The 24,738-nt window shown below is 43.0% G+C and overlaps 1 protein-coding gene across 13 annotated transcripts in view; it reads left to right on the plus strand.

The window, feature by feature from the left end:
• The window catches only part of BACH1 (BTB domain and CNC homolog 1), a 451,645-nt gene that overhangs the window by 49,460 nt on the left and 377,447 nt on the right, over positions 1 to 24,738 (plus strand). For 2 of the 13 annotated variants that reach the window (XR_010154582.1, XR_010154583.1), the window contains exons 5-7: positions 3,821 to 4,000; positions 4,770 to 4,854; positions 13,695 to 24,693. The exons of 8 other annotated variants lie outside the window; for them this stretch is intronic. The gene's annotated coding sequence lies outside the window, so the exon portion shown is untranslated. The remainder of the gene's footprint in view (positions 1 to 3,820; positions 4,001 to 4,769; positions 4,855 to 13,694; positions 24,694 to 24,738) is intronic. 3 more of the 13 variants (XR_010154584.1, XR_010154585.1, XR_010154589.1) reach the window with 3 other exon arrangements.

Genomic DNA, 24,738 nt, shown 5'->3' on the forward strand with positions numbered 1-24,738 from the left:
GTCCCGTGTAGCATGTAGCATATCAGATGCTCTGCATTGAGATTAGATCCCAACATAACATTCCCATAAGAAAATGCATGAAAGTCCAGGAATAAAATGCTAGCAACATAATGATATCCAAATTTGAATGGAAGTTTAACTTTTATTATTCAACTTTTAGAGAAAAAAATTCAAAGATTAAGTCCCTTTGGATTAAAAAAAAATCTAAAGGCATTAAAGTCTAAAGGAACTAAAGCAAATCAAATTATTTTGTCCACCTGAGTTCGAAGTACAAAACTTTAAGAAAAATAAATCCCAAGACTATCCTGCCAGATTTCTCATTCAGATCAGCCTTGGCCAGAGGAGTTTTTGATGCCTAGGTCCAGTTGAGATTCTTTCAAGAGGCTGTAGCTGGAATTGTCTTTAAGAGAGTGGTGGTTCCTACCGTGCTCCAGAAGGAACTAGGTTTGAGGCTGAGTCTCTGATGTGCTCACTTTAGAGTCAGAAGAGTTAACCACAAAATTATCATAGCCTTGGCCCCACAACCACCCTTGTTTCGAAACAAGCTAATTCCCAGGTACTAAAGCAGTCATCCCATACAACACTGCTCCCACAGCTCAGTACCTAGTGCTGCCAAAGACCATAGTAGAACCTCAATAGTATCTGGAAAAAAAAAAAATCTTGGTTTCAGTTCCCCAAAGATGCCCCAGTGTTCTGTAACTCACAACTCGTGATCCTAATTTCTATTGGAAGGACGCTCAAAAAGGGCTTAATTTTGGCCGTATACACTGATCATTCCTGGGGGAAAGACCACCATTGCATGACACCTTAATTTACATTTCCCCTTCCAACAAGCTGTTTCTGGTACCTGGACTGTTGAGTGAGGGCTCCCTCTAGGGGCTCTGAGCCAACATCCCTGTATACAGGCGTTTTCAGGCCTGAGCCAGAATGCATGTTTAGGCCTAAGAAAGTTGCCTCCTAGGGATGGAGGAGGCGTCTTAAATCTATCTTTACGGCCCGGCAGGGTGGCTCACGCCTGTAATACCAGCACTTTGGGAGGCTGAGGTGGGCGGATCACGAGGTCAGGAGATTGAGACCATCCTGGCTAACACGATGAAACCCCATCTCTACTAAAAATACAAAAAATTAGCCGGGCGTGGTGGCGGGTGCCTGTAGTCCCAGCTACTCAGGAGACTGAGGCAGGAGAATGGCGTGAACCCAGGAGGCGGAGCTTGCAGTGAGCCGAGATAGCGCCACTGCTATCCAGCCTGGGCGACAGAGCGAGACTCCGTCTCAAAAAAAAAAAAAAAAAAAAAATCTATCTTTACATAGATTTAAGCAGTCCAGAATCAACTATAGATGAACCACATGGATCCAAGGTCCCTTCATGGTTCCCTCCTTGTGCCTGAATGCAGAATGGAATTTGGGGTGGCTGATACAGCAAGGGCCACAGTGGCCTGGCGCTACCAGTTAGAAGCTAGAACCTTACAAGCACTCTGTAGTACGTTGGAACCCAGCTGCCTTGAAAATCGGTGAAAATCAGTACCTATTATTTTTCCCAGCTACACCTAAAAGGCCTGTGAAGTCTGCTTTTCCCCTGGAAACTGCAGCAGTGGCATCTTGAGGCCACCTGCCCTGCCAAGCACCTGTGGGTGCTGGGCCTTTCCCTGTGAAACTGCTGTGTTGCTGTTGATGGAGAGGGGCCCACCGGCAGCTGCTGCCCACATTTAATTTATTCCATGTTGCACCCACTTTCTAGGGCCTCTTGCAGTCCGTGAGAGGTGTGGAGGGAATTTCTGCCAGTTGGGTTTAAGATCATGGGTAGTACATTCCAGAAAGTGGGTGTTGACTGACAGGCATCAGGGGGAAGCTAATGTAAGGATTTTCCCCATTGACTTTCCTTGCCTCAGTTACCACTGAGTACCTTCCACAGCCTTTGGGTGCACCGGTACCGTGTTCTAAGAATATAATTTTTCTTGGACAGCTGCTGTCATGGCTGGGGATTGGCTTGATTTCAAAACAGGTGGTGCAAATGCTGTGATAATCTTGTGAGTGTCTCATTATTAACGCCGAGCCACTTAGACTCTTGGCATTGAGCCAGTTAAACTCCTGAGTCCCTGAAGGAATTGCACTATGAGAGGCGCTCCATATCTCTTCTGAAGTCCTTGCGCCTTTCACTTAAGATGCCCCTCCCGCGCAGCCTCTCCAAAGGCCTAAGGAGACCAGTTAGGGCTCCACAGAAAGTCATTCTCTGAGGAAAAACACCACAAGCCACAACGATCCTCTAGATTCAATATGCTCAAGCCTGCTTTAGAACCTCTTACCCAGACCAACGTCACTCCTGTAAAAACCCACTTGGCCTAATACAAACCTCCACATACAATCGAAGGTAAAATGTCACGGCCTCTACTGCACCCCGTGGTTCACAAGACTCCCAATCACATGCGTCTCTTACTACCCAAATTCTGCTCTTCTGGTTTTGATTTTTCAATGTCTGTATACAATGCCGCCCTGCCAAATGTTGGGTTTCCAAAGGAACATTGCATATTCCTTTCCTGAGCTATGAAGAATTTGAGAGAGAAAATAAAGGAATGGTAGATGGGAAACCAAAACAAAACCTCAGTTGCTGATAATGGAGTAGCTTAGCGTGAGAGCCTAGTGCAAACTCCAGAATGAGTCAAGTTGACCTTATCAGGTTGTTTCTTGTTAGAGGGAAGTAACTTTTCCACCCTTGGTTTCCACGAAGGGAGATTTTCCTCTGGGCAGCACAGCACCGCCTATACTCTGCTAATCAGCATGGTGGTGTGGAGGCGTAGAGTGCTAGTGGTGCTGTTTGGAGACAGGCACATCCCAAGAGGAAGAATGGCCATGCAGGGCAGAGGACAACCAGTTATTTTCAGATTTATCAATCAGCCAGCACACTCCATCTCTGCAGGGATGAGGGGAGCAAAGAGGTTGAGGGAAGATCATGTTCCAAGGTCAGAGTGTAGAAGGTGAAGGGAAGAATGTGGAAAGGAATTACGTGGAGGCAGAGTCTGGGGGCTTTGAGAAGCTTGCAAGAAGAGAAAGAGAAAGATACCCCAGAAGAGGAGCAGACTCCCATGAAAGCCACGAACTTGCCCTCTCATCTGCACACTCCACTACTAGCGGGAACATAGGTTCAGGTTTAAAAGCCAAGCCTGACCTTGTGTTTAACTGCAAACACTTCTTTTTCCTCTTCCTCATCTTATTCTTAAAGTATAAAAGCAAAGATCATGGAGAATATTTAAAAATTGAGCACATTACCTTTTCATTTTAAAACAGCCATCCTTTAAAACGACACTATTTTCATTCTGCACTCTTAGTTTATACTTAATCACTGTCCCAAAAGTCAGCTGTTTTCTAAACAGTTAGTTTCCTTCTTTCAGGAGACCGGACCTAAATAATTTTCCAGATACCATCTTGATATGCAGGTTTCCCATGTGATGTGAATCTCTTGGCAGGAGATCCTGTTAACAATACCCAGCACGCTATATGAAAATATCCACTATAACTTAAGCTTTCTAAAGTAATACCTATTTGGTCCACCTCAGAAACTGACAGTAGTTCTGTTTTGAGCTATTAATTTCAGAGAATCTTCCTTTGTGAAATAAGCATGCTTATGTTTTCCTTGCTTTGATTTAAATGATAGCCTTAACTGCTGGGCACAGGACTACTATTAAAACCTTAAGAATAAGATTTTCTGAAGAAGGAACTCGTTTTTTAAGCACTGTGTTTTCATCTCATTTGAGCGTTTACTCTGGGCTTTAGAAGACCTCATCTATTATGCTCAACATCTGATATTTGAGGGGTTCTGTTTCAGGGTTCTGTGGAAAATCTGATGTGCCAAGAAGTGTTCCATACCATTCTGAGAACTTTGGATACCTGCTCAGACAGCTCTGTTTCAGCTAAACAGTAACATCTGGGAGGGAAGCTTAATGTGGAATCAAGGATGAAGTTTAACACAGGAATGAGGAGTAGAGCACATAGCTGCTAAGATAAGGTAGGAGAATTTGGCTAGTAAAAGCACTTAATAGCCTGAACTTGTGTTTACTAGGGCCTGGGAGAGCAGACAGCTGCCAGCATACTTAAAATCGGGTGAGTATGAAGTATGCACTTAAGGACTAAAAGAATTGCACAAATTTAAGCAATGACTCAGTTACAAATCCAAGCCCCTTCAGAAAGTACAGGAACTATGGGGAGGAATAGAAAGAACATAAACCTGCAGTGAGACAGACCTAGTTTTCTTTTTTTTTTTTTTTTTTTGAGATGGAGTCTCACTTTTTTGCCCAGGCTGGAGTGCAGTGGCGCGATCAGAGCTCACAGCAACCTCTGCCTCCTGGGTTCAAGCCATTCTTCTGCCTCAGCCTCCCAAGTAGCTAGGATTATAGGCGTGCACCACCACACCTGGCTAATTTTTCTATTTTTGGTAGAGACGGGGTTTCACATGTTGGCCAGGCTGGTCTCGAACTCCTGACCTCAAGTGATCCACCCGCCTTGGCCTCCCAAAGTGCTGGGATTGCAGGCGTGAGCCACCGCTCCTGGCCTAGACCTAGTTTTGAAGCCTGGTTTTGATGCTTAGCCACAGTATAGCCAAAGGAAAATTACTTCATGTCTCTCAGATAGAATTTCCTTATATGTATGTCTTTCATGTTGGGACTTCTGGTCCTCGAGATCAAAGTAAGACTGACTCAAACTTCTACTCACACCTTGTGAAAATTCAAATCAATTCACCGCATTGAATGCCTTCTTTTATTTGCTCTGTTGCCCAGGCTGGAGTCTCAGCTCATTGCAACCTTTGCCTGCCAGGTTCAAGTGATTCTCCTGCCTCAGCTTCCCAAGTAACTGGGACTACAGGTGCGTGCCACCACACTTGGCTAATATTTGTTTTTGTTGTTGTTTTTTTTTTGTTTTTTTTTTTTTGTTTGTTTGTTTTTTGAGATGGAGTCTTGCTCTGTTGCCCAGGCTAGAATGCAGTGGCATGATCTCAGCTCACTGCAACCTCCACCTTCCAGGTTCAAGCAATTCTCCTGTCTCAGCCTCCCAAGTAGCTGGGACTACAGGTGCTCGCCACCACGCCTGGCTAATTTTTGTATTTTTTAGTAGAGATGGGGTTTCACCATGTTGGCCAGGCCAGTCTTGAACTCCTGACCTCAGGTGATCCACCCACCTCAGCCTCCCAAAGTGCTGAGATTACAGGCGTGAGCCACTGCGTCCAGCCTAATTTTTGTATTTTTAGTAGAGATGGGGTTTCACTATATTTGCCAGGCTGGTCTTGAATTCCTGACCTCATGATCTGCCTGCCTTGGCCTCCCAAAGTGTTGGAATTACAGGCATGAGCCACCGTGCCTGGCCGGTTACAGTTTTTTAAGAAATGGCAATGGAAGGCCTCACTGAGAAGATGTAAGAACTGAAGGAGGTGAAGTGAGTTTTAGTGGTTACACATTGCAAATTATTTTTGGCTAAGTTATAAGTAAAAAATAGAGGAAATAACCAATCTTGTATGGTTGTAGTAAGAATCAAATGAAACAATGTATGGAAGAGTGTCTACCAGAAGGCCCCATGACACAGCTAGCACGCAATAAGCTTTCATCGTCTTGTATAGAATGGTACCATCCAATTCAGTACCCACTAGCCACATGCCACGTGTCACAACCCCCTTCTTTTCTTAGTACCTTTTTGTCAGAGGTCCCCTCTCTGTTCCTCCAACTTGCCAAAATTCACCTCCATCTCCTTTGCAGCATTTGAGAAGGAACTGGCCAAAAAGCGTTTTTGGAATTCTTAGCTGACCACCCACCTCCAGCCTACAGAGGTGGTTGAAAAGACTAAGAAGAGTTTTTTGGAGAAGATAGAGAATTTTGTTAGAAAATGTGGTAGTGCTGGGACTGTAACCTTCTTAATCTTAGTGAGGGGGGCTATGAGATGCCCACTAAAAAAGCCTTGACATGAGTCACCTAGAGTTTGGGAGACACAAAGGACTGGCACCTTATGCATAAAAAACATTGCTTGAGTAGATGGATGAAACTCCTGTGGCAGCAGAATAGAGTGGCATTTGGGAAGAAGTAGAATTGGCACTGGTGGGGGTAAAAGTTATAGGACTTCAGCCACCAGATGTGGAACCTAAATGAGGACTGTTCGTCTGAGGTCATTTCCAAGGGGATCCTGTTCAACAGGGCTTCTGCCAGGGAGGGAGGCTGCTTTGAAAGAGAAAATCTGAGATTTACCGTCAGGTACAGAAGCTGAGGGATTGCTCATGGTCAACCAATGGAGCTCTAAAAGATGAGCGGGAAGCTGGGTGAAGAGGAAGCACGTTTTGAGCCAAGGCAACTGCATATGCAAAGGCTGAGGGATGAGAGAGGGCCTCTCATGGTTTATTTGTAGAGCTGAAAGATGTTTGGTGTGGTTGCATGGCATGTATGTGTGGCCGGGGATAATGAGGGCTCCAGGTTGGAGGAGTGAGATGTGGTGAGTCAGGAGAGGGGTGAGAAGAGTCCAGACCTTCTCAGGTATATGATGAAGTTTGACATTTATCTTAAGGACAATGGGAAACTTTTGAAAGGTGTGATATGATCAGTCCTGTGTTTCACAGTTTGTTTTGGCTGCAGTGAGGAGAGTGGATTGTGGAGTGGGAAGAGTGGAATGGGAGATACCAGTAAGAAGCCACGGCTGTAGTCAGACAAGAAGTTAGGTGGACTGGACCAGGGATGTGTTCGTGGGAAATCAGAACAGTGGCCAGATTCATGAAACATGGCAGAGATGACCGTCCTGAGGTAGAAGAAGAGCTGGTAAAAAAGATAGAACCACAGACGATCCCCAGGTTCCTTTCTTGAACAACAGAGTGGAAGATGTTTCTGTTCAATGCAATGGTGAACACGAGGTCAGAGCAGGTTTGTGGAACCAGGTGTTAAATTCAGTGATGAGTGTACTGCAGGCAAGGCATGCTGTGTGGCACCCATGTGGTTGTTGACATGTAAGACTTCTGCTCAGGAGGAAGATTTGGGCCAAAGCTTTACATTTATGCCTTTGGCATATGGTCCACTTTTGAAGCTATGTGAGAGGAAAAGCTTGCCTGAAAAGTGTGTGTGTGGTGAACAGAGGAGATAGCCCAGGACAGACCCCAAAGGAATACTGATGATTGGGAAAGAAGAACTCACAATGGAGATAAGGAACACTAGAGGAGAAGGAAGACCAGAAGCAAGCAAGATCTTGCAGCAGGAAGATTTATTGTGAAGAGTGAAAGAACAAAGCTTCCACAGCGTGGAAGGGGACTGGAGCGGGTTGCCCCTGCTGACTGGGGTGGCCAGCTTTTATTCCCTTATTTGGCTCTGCCACATCCTGCTGATTGGTCCATTTTACAGAGCACTGATTGGTCCATTTTACAGAGTGCTGATTGGTCTGTTTTTACAGAGTGCTGATTGGTGCGTTTACAAACCTTTAGCTAGACACAGAGTGCTGATTGGTCCGTTTTTACAGAGTGCTGTTTGGTGCGTTTACAAACCCTTAGCTAGACACAGCGCTGATTGGTGCATTTTTACAGAGTGCTGATTGGTGCGTTTACAAACCTTAGCTAGACACAGAGTGCTGATTGGTGTGTTTACAATCCTTTAGCTAGACAGAAAAGTTCTCCAAGTCCCCACCCAACCCAGAAGGCCAGCTGGCTTCACCTCTCAATCCCCCCTCTAAACAGGACACCCCAACTGCTGCTGGAAATTGGGCGATGACTGCTCTAGCTACTTCCTGCTGGATAGAGGCAAAGAAGGGTCCCTGCAGTTGCAGTGTCTTCCAGAGGGGAACTCTCTAGGCCAGTGAAAGGGCCAGCGGGTCGGTCCAGGGGTCCTCGGTAGAAGTTGTTAGTTTAGCTCATTTGGGGTTCCATTTGTAAGACCATCTGTAGCTTGATGGCCTCGATTCTAGAGGAAACAGATTTGACAAGGAGGTTAAAAATAAGGGTCCGAAGGCGAGTAATAGCAAGATGGCTGCCACAGGACCTAGAAAGGAGAGAAGCCATGTTGCCCAACTCCAGAGGTTGGTATAAGAGTTTTGAAAGGTGTTGTCTGATTTCAGAAGCCTTTTCCTGTAAGCGCCAGGCGGCATCTCATACTATCCCTGACTGATTAGTGTAAAAACAACACTCTTCCCCTAAGAAGATGCAGAGTTCTCCTTTCTCAGCAGTGAGGAGGTCTAGGCCTCGGCAGTTTTGGAGAGTCACTGCTGCCAAAGAGTCTATTTGGGATTGTAGAGTAAGGATAGATTTCGTTATTTCTTGCAAACTATCTGAGAAATCCTGTGAGAGTGTGTGGTAGTAGGATAATGAAGTAGATAAACTGGCTATTCCGGTTCCTGTAGCAGTAGCCATTCCTAACCCTATTAAGTAGGGATATTAGTTGTATGGCTCTGCACTGACGGACTTGAGCTTTGAGGGGAACAGATAGGGTCTGATTTCCATAAGATTAGAAGTTAGTACAATACATGTTACACTGTTAACTTTTAGCAAACTTTTGTTGAAAACCTTGTAAGTTTGGAGTTTTAATTTTTCTTTGCTATTAATAAAACCTCATTCAGTCCATATTAACTTAGAATTGGTATAGATGGCTCCTTCCTGATACTGTAAGTACTTTAAGGTTTGGCTGAGTGCAAACAGCTGCATGTTTGAACAGACCAATTATTAGGCAGTTTTCCTAACTGCTTCTACAAGAGTTTCCTTATCACTTACTGAATACCCATTGTGTCTTTTTTCCTTAGTAGTTGGGGAGGAACCATATATCATCCTGTCCTGAAGGGAGTTCCTCCTAGATCTGGTCAGACCTGTGTATGGTAATTAATTAAGATTTAGATTCCCGGTTAGGAAACCTGCTGGGTTAAGGATTTTTGATAGGAAGGCTATGGGTTGTCAGTGGCTTCAGTGCTTTTGGGCTACGCCCTTGTTTACACTGACAACAAGGTGATATTGGAGTGTTATAGGGTTACAGAGAAGACCTTCAATGATCAATTATAGGTTTTAAATTTACCCTGGCTTTTAATGGAATAGGGTACACTGTTTTTCCTTTACTACTTCTATCTCTCTCTTTCTCTCTCTTTGACTTCTTCTTTGTCTGTCTCTTTCTTTCTCTCTTCCTTTCTGTTGCCTCTGCCAGCTGCTTATGCTGCTGTTTTCCCCTCTCCTTCCCCTTTTGATGGCTTTGGCAGTGTAAGACTGCCACCTCCTTGGGTTTTTACACTGCATGCAATAATTCCATGATTTCTTTGTGATATTTAATGGGGGTTCCCCCAGAGGTTAGTAACTCCCTTTCTTTCCATATTGCAGCATGGGCATATAGGATTAGATAAGCATACTTGCTATCTGTATACACATTTATTCTTCTTCCCTTTCCCAGTTCTAAGGCTCGGGTCAGTGCCACTAGTTCTAACGGGGCGCTGGTCCCTGGGGGAAGAGGCTTACTTTCAAGTACTGTTACTGTGGCATAACCTGCCCTTCGTATCCCATTCTCCACAAGTGAACTTCCGTCGGTATATAGGTTAAGGTCAGGATTAGCTACGGGGACTTCTAAGAGATCATGTCAGGCGGCATAAGTCTGGACTACAATTTGTTGGCAGTCATGCTCGATTGGTTCCCCATCCTCTGGGAGAAAAGTGGCAGGGTTGAGGGCCACGCATGTACGTATTTGAAGCACCAGTCCCTCAATGAGTAGTGCCTGGTATCTGAGTAGGTGGTTGTCTGATAGCCATAAACTTCCTTTGGCACCTAGTATGCCATTTACATCATGAGTAGTCCAGACAGTGAGATCCTTTCCTTGTATTATTTTGATAGCCTCTGACACTAAGATGGCCACCGCCACAACTACCCTTAAAGAGTGAGGCCAGCCTTTCGCTACTACATCAGTTTCCTTACTTAGGTATGCCACTGGTTGTGGGGTTGCCCCATGAATCTGAGTAAGGACTCCAAGAGCCATCCTTGCTCTCTCTGTGATGCATAAAGAAAAGTTTCATCCTGTGGGAAGGCTTAAGGCTGGAGCTTGAGTTTGTTCCTTCCAATGCCCAGACTTCAGGGTTGATTCTCTCCTCAAGTAGGGGACAACAAATGGGTAACTCGTTCCCCATATTCATGTAGATAATAACTCCAGCTTTGGCTACTCCTACTGGATCTAGTGGAGTCAGCGTGATCCGCTTCTCCCACTCACCTAGTCCCCACACGCCCTGAGAGCTAGTCCCTGTGGTCTGATGTCCACCCCTCACTTCTTCTGCCCTTTCCTTATACTTCCCTGCTGGAGTGACTGGAAGTGGGGATGCTCTTCCCTGGACACAGGGGAGAGGGAGGGCCCCTGGGGTTGTCACTTCCTCTGCCCTTTCCTTCATGGGTGGGGCAGGAAGGGCACATGTGATGTTAGCAATTCAGCGTAAAAGTGAAAACTAATTTGGCCTCAAGATTTAAGAGTCATCCAAACAACAGTTACAGAGCTAATATCTTTAATCTTTACACATTTGACAATATCCAATAAAAAGAACATCAAACTACAGCAAGACAAAGGAGCAACAGACATGGCCCTGCAGAGGACAAAAGAGAAAACAGGAGCACTCAATAACCAGGAACTCAGGGACTTTGGAGGCAACCTGTGTGGGTTAAACATGCTTTTGAAGATTTTTATCACTATTTCTCGTTAGAAATATAAAAAGTGGGCCGGGTGCCTTGGCTCACGCCTGTAATCCCAGCACTTTGGGAGGCCGAGGCAAGTGGATCACGAGATCAGGAGTTCAAGACCAGCCTGGCCAACATGGTGAAACCCCATCTCTACTAAAAATCCAAAAATTAGTTGGGTGTGGTGGAGGGCGCCTGTAATCCCAGCTACTGGGGAGGCTGAGGCAGGAGGATTGCTTGACCTCAGGAGGCAGAGGTTGCAGTAAGCTGAGATCACACCACTGCATTCCAGCCTGGGTGACAGAGTGAGACTCTGTCTCAGAAAAGAAAGAAAGAAAGAAAGAAGTGTAAAAAGTGCTAAATAGAAAGAAGTAAAAAATATATCAAATTAGAAAATAAAAAATGAGGGGGAGTGAAACTGGCATTCTAACACAAGGGGGGTGGTATTTAAAATAGCTTTTATGCTTTGGGGAAGCAATTTGATATTTTATTTAAAACATTTTAAACTAGCCATAACATCTGACCCAGTAACTGTATGCCAAGGAATCCATCCTGAAAAACAATAATCTTAAATTTTAGGACTATTAATAATAATAATAAAAATTTCTTCTTATATCAAGATGTCCATCATAGCATTTATCATAGTAAATAATTTTGAGTAAACCTTTAGAAATGGAAAAAAGCAAAGCACTATATTGTATCTCTACTCAAACTAAGATTTGACACTGTACTCGGCTCTTTTTATAATTTTTCCCTTAATCCTCAGAGTAAAATCAAACGTTTGACACAATGATTGTCCCTTTATGAGTTTTTAGCTAACAAAATGTTTATGGTAAACATGGAATAAAATGAAAAATACTCATGACAGATGCTAAACATGAAAGCAAGTGATTTACGTATCTAGTATGATTATAACCAGGTATATCGAAATCTCTCTGTGAATAAAAAAAATTGAAGTCCATCTGGGGTGAACAGTTGTTATTTATTAAAATTTGCTTTTGTGAGTACTCATGAATCTTGAGACAATAACCACCACCATGATTATAAAACTATCAAACACGATTTTAAGCAAAGAAAGAAATGGGGAAAACCGTGAAAGGAAAATAAATCTCAAGACTCCAGAATCACTAAGCCAAAGGGAAAAGTCAAGCTGGGAACTGCATCAGACAAACCTGCCTCCCATTTTATTCCTAAATAAGATAACTACAAAGAAAAACAATAAAAATAAAAAAGCTACATACCTCCCTCACAATTTGCCCGCAAGGAAATTCCTTGTGAGCCTCAAGATCTTTACCCTAAAACAGTTCTGTTGAACTTCATCCTGGCCATATTAATTGATACCTTATCTTCACAGGCCCAGTACAGAGGACAGACAGAACTCTTGATCATTGCTCTGCTCACCTGTGACAAATGCATTTCTCGTTGCTTCCTCTGACCTATTGTTTATGTAAAAATGCAGATTCACTGAGTCAGACTAAGGCATCAGTGACTATTCCTCTATCCATTTCACCTCACATGTATTCAGTGAAAGGCTGATCGAAGACCCCAAAGAATGAAACCTTTTGTCACTTATCTACCTCTGACCTGGAATCCCTTACTTCGAGTTGTCCCACCTTTCTGGACCAAACCAATGTACCTCTTATGCATATTGATTGAGGTCTCATCAATGTATAAAATCAAGCTAAAATGTATAAAACGAAGCTGTGCCCTGACCACTTGGGTACATGTCATCATGTACCCAAGACTTCCTGACGCTGTCATAGGCACGTCCTTAGCCCTGGCAGATAAACTTTCTAAATTAATTGAGACCTGTCTCAAATACTTTGGGCTCACAAAACGTAGCTGTCCATCAGGCAGATATCTAAAAGCAAGAAGTGATATTTTACTCAGCTAAAAGCTGCTATCTTGTCGGCGGCCTCAGAGGCCTTCCACAGTGAACTCCCTCCCCAACCCTCTGGCCTCATTCCCAGGCCCCTCTCCTCTCCTGGGAACTCCTGGGAATGTCATGTTTGCCCCATTGTCATCTTGTCAGTGAGGCTCCCCTGGCTGCCCTCATTAAGACTGCATCTGGCCAGGTGCAGTGGCTCATGCCTGTAATCCCAGCACTTTGGGAGGCCGAGGTGGGGGGATCACCTGAGGTCAGGAGTTCAAGACCAGTCTGGCCAACATGGCGAAACCCTGTCTCTACTAAAAATACAAAAATTACCCAGGTGTGGTGGCACACACCTGTAATCCCAGCTACTTAGGAGGCTGAGACAGGAGAATAGCTTGAACCCACGAGGTGGAGGTTGCAGTGAGCCGAGATGGCACCACTGCTCTCCAGACTGGGGCAACAGAGCAAGACCCTGTCTCAAAAAAAAAAAAAAAAAAACACACAAAAAAAACCCACATGCTTCCTCCTTCCTACCATTCTACCTCCAATCCCCATCCCCATATCCTGCCCTCTTGTTTTCTCTCTTTGTAATGCCTGCCACCTCCCAACATAGTATAGAATGAGCTCGTTTACTTAGTCTAGTGTTTAATGTCTGTCTCACTCCACTAGAATGTAAGCATCGCAAGGCCAGGAGATGCGTTTGGTCTGTGCTGCATCTCAAGCAGGACAATGGCTGGAACATAGTAGGGTCTCCAAAAATGTTTGTTGAATGTTGCTGATGGCGGCATCTTGGAGTAGGAAAAAGACTGAAGAGTGGAAAAAGAAATCCTGACATGAATTCTGGGCAAAGGCAAGCAGTAGCTGACTTGGAAAATGATTACAGTAGGTTTTGTGCCATTTGAGTTATCAGTATTGCAGATGTTTTTGCACCTGCTCCACCAACAATAATTGGGTTAAGGCTTGCAGCTGGGATATTATACAGCTTGCTTTATCTAGGTTTTGTTTTGCTTGCAAATCAATCAATACTTACAATGATTTTAACAAGGGGAAAGAGCCGTAGTTGTAGACCTTGGAGTGTATTTTTTTTGGTCTAGCTTTAAAAAAAAATTGTTAATGTTTTGACACTGCAACTCTTTTTAGTAGTTGTGGCTTTGCAGACCTTGCTGCACTTTGATCTTTTTCTCGTTCCAGCTATAGATGGCAGCACACCACTACCTACGATCCGATCACCAGCCTGGGTTTGTAAGTCAGAGCTGTTGGTCAGGAGACAGCAGCTAATGAGTAATCAGTCCAAACTGAATGGCAAATTAATGTCTTCATTAAGTGAACAAACCAGCTTCCTCCATAAACAAGGTCAGAGTATTTATAACCCAGTGTATTTCATAAAAGCAAAAACGCATCTCCATTTACATAACTTTACTATGGAGCTCATGATTTATCTGCACAAAGCATATGCAAAATCTCACTTGTATACCGTCTTTAATAAGGGCCCATGCCATTCTGATGTAATTATTAATAAAGTCACACTTGATAAGCAGCCTTGTTTTTCTCACACAAGGTAAATGAAAAGGTGATTGCTTTAAACAAAAGCCACTCTTATAAGATGATATTGGGTGGCCTGTTCCAAATTGAGTTCTTAGTAATAAAAATGAAGTGTGATCCTTATTGATCAAATATATCTGCCACTTAGGTTCTATGAGAACTTATTTAAAATTTAGACTTGGTTACACAGGTATAAAGTTTGATATTTACCATATGCTACATGTCACTTCAATTCAGTGAATTGAATGCTTAATTTTGCCATCCTTGTCAGAGAACAATATAGAAATTTCAGAAACTTTTCACAAAATGACCAGGTGTCAAAGACTCTGAATTTCTGTTTCTAGATCAGTGTCATCCAGTAGAAATATAAAATGAGCCAAATGCAAGTTGCATGTGAAGTTTTAAATTTTCTAGAAACCACATGTTAAAAAGTAAAAAAAGAGGTGAAATTAATTTGAATACTGTACTATATTTTATTTAACCAGATATATCCAAAATATTATTTTTAGCAGGTAATCTATATAAAAATTATTGCAATATTGCACATTCATTTTTTTAAATCTGGTGTGTATTTTACACTCACAGCTCATTTCGATTTAGATTAGCCAGATTTTAAGTGTTCAGTAGCCACATGTGGCTAGTTGGCCACATCATGTTCCACTCGGCTCTAAAGACTTAGTGCCTGTTATGAGGGGAATTGTGTGCCCCCCAAATTCATGTGTTAGAATCCTAACTCCCACTACTTCAGAGTGTGACCTTATTTGGAGATAGGGTTGTTACCAAGTAAAAACGAGGTCATTTTAGGGTGGACCTTTAGAGTGGATCCTAATCCGGTATGACTGATGTCCTTCTAAAATGCGGAGACTGGAGACAGGCTCACACACAGGGAGAACTCCATGTGGAGAGGAAGGCAGAGACTGGGTGATGCATCTCCAAGCCAAGGACCATCGAAGATCACCTTCATCCCCAGAAGCTAGGAGGGAGCCATGGAACAGAGTCTCCCTCACAGCCTCAGAAGGAACCAACCCTGCTGATGTCTTGATTTTGGACATCCAGCCTCCAGAACTGTGAGAGAATACATTTCTGTTGTTTAAGGCACACAGCCTGTGGTGCATTGTTATGGCAGCCCTAGTCAACCACTACAGAACCTTTGGTTGGTGGCTGCCATTGTTCCAAAGCTTTCCTCTCCTTGCCTTGAATCTCCTCTTCTCTTCCTTCTATGCTTTCTCTTCTGGCCTCTCTGTCACTCAACTTTCCTGCCCTCTCTCATCGTTTTCCATAGGATCTCCCTCTCATAGCACAGAGGTAAGCAGGGAGTTTCTGTTGTAGTAAGCGGGAGATGGGTTCCACCTGAGCAGGGAGATGCCTGACTTGCTTCACGTCTCCAATGGGGATAATATTATCTGCCAGCTGTCCCCTGGAGCTACTGTTGTGTAGGTGAAGGGCCGACTCAGAAAATGCTTTGAAACCCATAAATAATGACATGGATGAGAATGAGTATTTTGTGTGTTTTACTTTCACATGTTAGGACTCAAAGGTGGAATGAAGTGTTTTCTAAGTTACTTTGGTTTCTTCTCTCTGTAATTATCTAGGGTTCCTACTTCATGGTAGGGAATGTGTGAAAGGGCATAGGCCCTGCCACTTTCTTGCCATCTGTCAGTAGTGGGCTTCTACGGGCTGCCTCCCAAGCATGTTTTATATCCTCTCTACCCAGCGCAGAACGGCCTCCCTAACTCAAAAACCACGTGTTAAGGTGATATGGATCCCACTCCCATCTCTAGAAGTGGGTCCCAAATAGGGTCACTGCATCAGATAATTCCAAGGGGTATCATCTTGATATTGTTTGGCTTTGTGTCCCCACCCAAATCTCATCTTGAATTGTAATCCCATAATCCCCACGTGTCATGGGAGGGAGCCAGTGGGAGATAATTGAATCAGGCTGGCTGTTTCCCTCACACTGTTCTCGTGATAGTGAGTGAGTTCTCAGGAGATCTGATTGTTTTATAAGCGTCTGGCATTTCCCCTGCTGGCACTCATTCTCTGTCCTGCTGCCCTGAGAAGAGGTGCCTTCCACCATGATTGTAAGTTTCCCGAGGCCTCCCTAGCCATGCAGAACTGTAAGTCAATTAAATCTCTTTTCTTTATAAATTACCCAATCTCCAGTATTTCTTCATAGCAGCATGAGAACGGACCACTACACATCTGCATTGTCATAAATGTGTATAGTGAACTTGAAGTTGTGCAGTGCACAACCTGCACAGTCATATCTGATAGCCCCAGTCCTGTACAATTAAATCATTCAGGCAATCCCGTCTCTCTGACCGTAGTCATAGGTACAGAATGGGTACTAAAATCCCGTAAAGCTGTGAGGAGAGATTGTCCGGGGTTACTGAGAAAAAAAAACAAAAAACAAAAAACTCTTGCCTTCTCCAGGGACCTACTGATAGACGGCATTCTGAGTGTGATATAAACATATAAGGCTGGCAGCTGTGCTCATGAGAGAAGGGCCAGTACCTTTTGCGAAGTCACTAGGTGGACCTTGAGGAATAAGAGAGCAGAGATCTGAGAGAGCCAGGGCTTGTGCTTATGCCTCTGGATCAAGCTTTGCCTGAAGCACCTGTGCAGTTTGTTACATGAGCCCATGTATTTGCTTTATAGAATTGGTTTGGGTTGGATTTTCTTTCCCTTGCTACCCAAAGAATTCTAAATGCTACACTGGAGATGGAAGTAAAGAAAGGGGGAGATAGAGATGTGTTTCTGGTTGACAGTGCAACAACTATAAGAAACAAAAACAAAGCTTCTTCAAGCATCCACAACCATTGCCACAGCAATTTGAATTACATTTTCTAATGAAAACCAGGCCAAATGATGGTTAGCATTCTCAGCTAACTCACAGCAATGTTCTTAAGTCTATTTGTGATTGTCCAATGCTAAAAATGTATACCAGTTGGCATTAAAAACCTAAACTATTTCTACCACTGTATGGCTTTTAACTAGAGGTTTGTGCTCTACCCTGAAAACTTAATCTACTATGCATATCTTTATTTCTAAACTAATACGTTCTTTTGAGTTCAGCCTACGTAAAAACATACTTCTGGTGTACTGCCTATTTGTAAATTGAAACTTGTCATAAGTATAATAACATTGCCCCCATTGTTCGTATTAATTCATAGCAAGGGGGAACACTACTGTATAGATGTTATAAATGCTTAGGCAAGGGAGACCATTCAGCTCTTAACCCAATTTCCTGCTGCAAATATCAAAAGTTGGATCAACATATGCCCCTAGTTACAAAGATGTAACATCATTTCTAAAGTCTTTAGCAGCAGAATCCTAAAGGGCCCCTAAATTTCAGTCTTAACTTTGTTCCAGCCACATCCCAGCTGTTTCTCCCAAGTACTTCATCACCTGCAGGCTGTTTTCAGTTCATTATGGGACCAAGGAGAGGCCACTGGGACAGTATATCAATAGAACAATCCTTGCCAAATAATGAAATTTGGAAATAGGCTGGGCACGGTGGCTCATACCTATAATCCTAGCACTTTAGGAGGCTGAGGCAGGAGAATTGCTTGAGCCTAGGAGTTGAAGGCTGCAGTCAGCTATGATTGCACCACTGCACTCCAGCTTGGGTGACAGAGCGAGATCCTGTCTCTTAAAAAAAAAAGTTTTTGGCTACTTTGTAACTGAAGGAGATCAATCCCTAGAATGTCCTTCCCAGGGAGGCCAGGCTACCTGCCTAGCCTCTTTCTGCCTGCCTCTCTTTGCTGCTTGGGTTTTTCTGTTGTGCCCCTTCCCAAGGCAGGAGCTGGCATCTCTTTCCCTCCTGCAAACTTCAGTCCCATGGATCCTCTTCTTGTTGTTTTCTGCACTGATTTTGTATCGATTCCTCTGGAGCAAACATTGGAAGCTGCTGTCGGATATGCCAGGGCTCTCTGCCCTGTTGTGTTCTGTGTTGCTAGCTGAAGATTACTCCCGGGTTTGTTTCAAGACCCTTGGAACCAGAATAGAGGTGACGCTCTCCTGTTTGTACTCTCTCTGGCTGTGATTTTTAAATCCTTGTTCTGAGCCTGTTTTTTTTTTTTTTTCTCCTCTGCCTCACTTTTCTAGCTCATTGCCTTCTATATCTTCCGCTGGCTCAGTTTGCCTGAGCCCTCTGCATTTGGCACTAAATCGTAGTTTATTCTAATCCTTTGCCTGGAAGCTGATGCTGGTAACCAGATGGCAATAAAAAGACACTGAATGCAACATTTCTACCTGTGAGTTGAGAGACAATACTCGTTACTTCCTGGGAAAACAGTTGGTGTTTTTCTCAGTTGGGGTAAAATGATATTTCTAAAAATCCTATTGTTTTCTTACTTGGATAAATGTTAAAATATGTTTATTAGAAAGTACGCTTTTAAATTTTTTTTAGTCTAAAGAAATATTGCTGCTTCTCAGAGTTTTGGCAAATATTGCTTTTCATTTGTTCTTCTTTTCCTGTGTCTTCTTTCTTTTCACTCTCTTACCACCTATAGATTTAAATTACATGTCATTTTATTATTATTTACTGTATTAACTAAACTCACTTTTTATTTAGTTCAAAAAGATGGATGTGTGGAGTATTTTAAATTTGGCTCTTAAAACCACAGTGTATTACAGATCAGAAAGCTATTATTTTTTCTGACATCCAGCAGGCACCATTTCTGTGTTTTAGCTATCTGACAGCTTGGGGACAGATAATGGGCCTTTGTTACAAACTGGGCCAGAGTATTCTTTCTGGAGACTTTTCAAACTAGAGCTAGAAGAGAGGTGCCCCCTGTATTAGTCAGCTACTGCTGCATAACAAATAACCATAAAATCAGAGTCACTTAAAACAGTGAGCACTTATTTACTTCACATCTCTTCAGGTCTGATGAGTGGGCTCCACTGATCTCAGCAGGCCTGCTCATGTGTCTTTAGGCTGGCAGTGGGTGGTTTGATTTAAGGATGTCTCTAGTCCACACTGCATGTTTGCACATCTGTTGCCTATGTCTTTGCTATGGTTTGGATATTTGAGCCCTCCAAGTATCATGTTGAAATTTGATCCTCAATGTTGGAGGCAGGGCCTGGTGGGAGGTGTTTGGGTCCTGAGGGAGGATCCCTCATAAATGGCTTGGTGCATTCTTGTGGGGATGAGTGAGTTCTCATGAGAGCTGGGTTTTGAAAAGAGCGTGGCACCTCCTCCTCTTTCTGTCTCTTGCTTCCTCTTTCACCACGTGGCTCCCTTTCACCTTCCACCATGAGTGGAAGCAGCCCGAAGCCCTCACCAAAATCAGATAGATACCAGTGCTGTGCCTGTACAACTTGCAGAACTGTGACCCAAATAAACTTTTTTTCTGTATGAACTGCCCAGCTGCAGGCATTTTTTTTTTTTTTTTTTTGTAGCAACGTCAAAACAGTTTAAGTCAGTCTTTAACCTTTTAGCAGACTAGTTGGGGAATATTCCATAAGAGAGCAAGTGAGAACCTGCAAGGTCACATAGACCTAGGCTGTGAAGGGTCTTGTTATGACTTATACTCTTATGCCATTAGCCAAAGTAAGTCAAACGAACAAGCACAAACTCAAGGCACAGGCATACACCACCCGCTAGGAGGCCTTGCCAAGGGTGTGGATACATGGAAGGGTGAAGAACTGGACTAGTCTTTCAATACCACAGCCCCTTTCTTCTCTAGGCGTGGAGCTGCTAGGAGTGAGCCCCACATGCAGACATCTGTCTCTGGTAGGAGAAGACAAAGTCAAGATCCAGAGAGATGCAGTGGAAGACAGGATGGGAGAAGGTCCCAATCATTTTCTAGTTATTAATAACATTTTTGGCTGTGCTTAGATTGCTGCACTTGGGAGGTTTGGTTAATCAACTTTTTGTTTTGCTTTGTTTTGTTTTTGTTTTACTAGGAGGTAGGCTACTCCACAATCCCTCCAAACTCTTCTTTCTTGCATTAATTGGTTTAAACTGCATTTCTGGTACTTGCAACCAAAGGATCATGACCCATCTATACTGTTTTTTCTAGATCATATGGTTTTTATATCAAAAGTTGCTGTCCCTATCCCAATGCAAAGCTTTTTAGGTTGATTTTTAGGGGGATAAAATCTTTCATATTGAAAATAAACATTATCACCTATATATCACAGGTTATTAGTTTATTAAATTAAACTGAACCACATAAGTTTCAAATAAAAGTGTTACTGAATTTGCAGTAAAAATTACACATAATTAGTGTAAATTAGGAAAGATATAAAACAGTTGGCACAAAGCAATAGCATCCATACTTTTAACCCATTAATTTTATCCCTAGGAATTTACCTCAATAAAATAATATAACAAAAGCAAATGTTCATATACATTACACAATTTATGACAACTGTCATAATAATAAATTAAAGGGACATGTCTAAATTAAGAGAATGTGTTAACAAATTATGTTAGTTTATCAGGATGGAATATTATGTAGTCTTTATGTTAATTAAGAAAATTCTATAAAATTTCAAAATCCATTTATGACGTAGTACGTGAAAAAGCAAAACAAAATGCAAAATTACAGGGACATCCAGACTAGGTATATAATTTTATTTTTGTGCGCAGCACAACCATTTTCTTTTTGTGCGCAGTAGAAAAAAAACATTTCAAATCTACCTGTAATTTTCTCTTGTTCCGCTAGGAGACATGCATCATCTTTGATTAAAATTATTCTTCACTGGGACCTTTATTTATGCAAAGGCAAAATTCTATTCTAGACTCAAGAAGCTCGAGCTAGACATCCTAAACATTTCTGAATAGAATTATCAAAGGCTGAATTTGTCATGTGCAGAATTGCATCTTTGTAGGGTTATGATGCTGTTGCCTGTGGGTGAGGATGTGGTGGATAACGCCCTTCTTGCAGTGAGGATAAGGGGGGTTGGAGAAGGTACCCAGGGGACTGGTGGCTCATGGTAATTGATGGACTAGGGGAGGCCATGTAGAGAGGACGCCAGTGGAGAGGCATGGCTGATGGACAGAACTCCAGGAGCGGTGATAGTTCATATCCAGTACAGTATTTTTCTTTTTCTCCATTATAATTTTCCTCGTTATTCTCAAGCCAACAGGAAATTGTCTTAAATGTTTATCCAGATATTTGCTGTACTTTTGGAAATTAAGGGAGGAGCCTGTAACTCTCCTTGCATAAAACAAGAGCCTGACTTGTGTGAAAAAGTGATAAGAAGATATTCAGTAGAGATCTGAGGGGAAGTCTCAGAGCAGAGGTCCGGAATAAGTTAAGTGTGGACTGCATAAGAATTCCATCCGTATGGTAGACTGTATTTCTGTTTGCCAAATATTTTACTTTTCCTCCATCTTTTGCCATGGAAGGAGTTTACTCTTCAACTCTGCCAGACTCAAGAGAGGCCATTCGCTTTGCTGTGGCCGATGAAATGGGAGCAGCAAAAACATGTATCATTTCTGGGAACCAGTGCACTGTTCTCCGTGTCTCCCTTCTCTCACCCTGGGCCTGATAATATTCCAGCTGGTTGCTGCTCCATCATCCTGGAACCTACAAGTTTGGGGAGGGCGTCAAAGCCAGAGGCAACTTTCATTCATCATGTTATGTGAGTGTGATGGTTAATTTTATGTGTCAACTTGACTGGATCATGGAGTGGCCAGATATTTCACTAAGCTTTTTTGGGTTTCTGTGATGATGTTTCCAGATGAGATTTGCATTTGAGTCAGTGGACTCCGTAAGATAGATTGCCCTTCCCTGAATGGAAGTGTATTAGCCAATTTGCTGAGACCCTGAACAGAACAAAAGGTGGAGAAAGGAGAATTCAGCTCCTCTGCCTGACTGATTGAGCTGGGATATCAGTCTCCTTCTGCCCTCAAACTGAAACTTAAACCATCAGCTCCACTGGTTCTCAGGCCTTGGGTCCGAAACCAAACTACACTACCAGCTTTCCTGGGTCTGCAGCTTGCAGATGGCAGAGCATGGGACTTCTTAGCCTTCATAATCAAGCGAGCTAATTCCTCATAATTAGTCCATCTGTGTTAGTCCATTCTCACACTGCTATGGAGAAATACCCGAGACTAGGTAATTTGTAAAGAAAAGCAGTTTAATTGACTCACAGTTGTGTATTGCTGGGGAGGCCACAGGAAACTTACAATCATGGCGGAAGGTAAAGGAGAAGCAGGCACCTTCTTCACAAGGGTGGCAGGATAGAGTGAGTGCAAGCTGGGGAAATGCCAGATGCTTATAAAACCATGAGATATCATGAGAACTCACTATCACAAGAACAGCTTGGGGGAACCGCACCCATGATCCAATTACCTCCACCTGGTCCTGACCTTGACACATGGGGATTATGGGGATTATAGTTCCTGGTGGGATTTGGGTGGGGACACAGAGCCAAACCATATCACTATCTCTCCCCCTCATCCCCTCTCTCTCTATTAAATCCCTTATTGGTTCTGTTTCTCTGGAAAACCCTAAATACAGTGGGAAAGAAGTAAACCTTTGTGGTTGTAAGCTACTGAGACTTTGTTACTGTAGCATGATCTGGCCTATTCTAATTTATACAGTGGGATTTTTTTTCCCCCACAAACACTAAGGAAGTAGCATGTGGAAGGCCACACCTTCTGTTGCCATCAGTAGGGGGGGTTTCTGTAGGCTGAGGACCTATGAGCCTTTTGGGTTACCTTTGACTTGCACTTGGGCTTTTATGTTGATGCCAAGCAGTATGTTTATACTCCTCTAAAATGTATTTTTCTGTATATAAATAGTGTTTTTGTTAACTCTCACCAGCTCCAGTCTCAACTTTTGCCTCTAATTTTTCCCATAATATTCACTAACTCTAGTGATAGCTGTCTATGTGCATAGTACTGAGACTAATTCAGAGAGTGGGTTGGATGAACTTTGGTTTGATTTGTACGTAATTGTTAAAAACTGTGTTTAAGAAAACAGTTGTACCCTTGGCAAAACCTGGAAGTCTCTATGTTAACAATTTTCCCAATTTTTATTTTAGGAAGCCATTCTGCGTATTATGTTTTTAAATAAAAGGATTTGACTTTGGGCTGACAATTTAGCATTTAACCACTGTCTCTGCACCAGTTCCACAAGAGCAGGGATTTAGATTAATTAGAAAAACCTCATTGGTTTCTGATGGAGGGGGCATTCATAGAAACAACCTACTGACAACTAAGGAACTACTGCGATGGGATGGGCAGCCTGCAGCTTCACTCGGTGGGCAGCCTCCACAGGTACTTTAATTCCTCGCTCTTCTGGCCAGGCATCTCTTGGTAAAGGCAGGTAGAGGAAGCAAAGCAATTACCTAGATAATTAAGGAAAAACAAACCTGTATGTGGCAGGTAACTTGGGGAGCTGCTTCTGATTTTCTAGGCAACTGTTTTCATTCTTCACTTCTCTGGTGTCAGTAGGAATCTGAGCTAGATCCCAAGAGCAACTCGAACAATTACAATGCTCTCAGTTGGCAAACCCGGCTTCATAGCAACTTCCCTCCTCATTGATCTAGAGTTTGAAATAGCTTTGTCAGATCTCAGGGGTGTGTTCCTGCTGATTTATGGCAAAATCCCAATAACAGCTGTGAAAATGTTTGTCCATTTGTGAAACTTCAGAAAGCGGGTCTAGCAAATCATTCTCACCTGGTGATTCTGGGGCAAGGTGAGAACTGTACCCTCACAGGCCGGGTGAATAAGATTCTAGTTGCGGTGGACGCCAAGGAAGAAGACGTACTATGAGTCAGTCTCTCTATGAGGCATTTGCTGAACCTTCCCCTCCTACACCTTCCTACAAGGCAGGTCCGATGACTTTTACTTTACAGATGAGAAGATGGAGCCTCCACAAGGCACATAGCTGGTGAGTGACAAAACCAGAATTCAAACCCAGATCCATTTGATAGTGACATTTGTTTCCACTACCCTAGTGGCTCTGGGGGAAGCCAGGACACCTATATTTTTGTAAAGTCCCATAGTTGTTTCTAGTGTCATCCGGGTTGGAAACTGTATGTTAAGTCAGTGGTTCTCAAACTTTAGCATGCATTAGTATCCCCTGTTAGGCTTGTAAAAACACAGATTGCAGGCCCCACACTTAGATTTCTGACTTGGTAGGTAGGTCTGAGTTGGGAACCAGGAATTTGCCTTTCTAACAAGTTCCCAAGTGATGTTGATGCGGGGGCCTGGGCACTGCACTATGGGAACCACCACCGCATTAAGGTGAACTCAGAGCTGAATCTGACATGAAAATCTGCATTAATGGAGATGACATCAGATATCTGCAAAGTCACTTAATAGAGAACAGTTGAGACTAAGTCTTGACTAATATTAAAACTAACACATCTAAAAAGACTATGTCCATTACAGGTGGGTGGTCAGAATAGAAACATTACATAATGGGAAAGAAAATGTAGCTGATTCTATTCATCTAGAAGGAAGAAGTGATGTAAGGGTCAGTTTCCGCCTTTGCTTTGAATTCCTTGGACAGCAAGCAACCATATGAGCATTAATTTGATTTATTTTTTTCAGGTATCGTATCTGATTTCAGATACATATGATGGTCTCAAGTGTGTTTTTTACCACCACCACTTTGTAGGCCTGTTGATGCCACTGCTGTTGAAGTCTATGTGAATGGTGCCCCCTGGTGGAAGGAAGAAGGTAGTTTATTACAGTCCATTGTAAATGAGTGACCTAGCGTTGTTA

Source organism: Pan troglodytes, chromosome 22, assembly GCF_028858775.2.
Source record: "Pan troglodytes isolate AG18354 chromosome 22, NHGRI_mPanTro3-v2.0_pri, whole genome shotgun sequence".
Classification (NCBI taxonomy): domain Eukaryota; kingdom Metazoa; phylum Chordata; class Mammalia; order Primates; family Hominidae; genus Pan; species Pan troglodytes.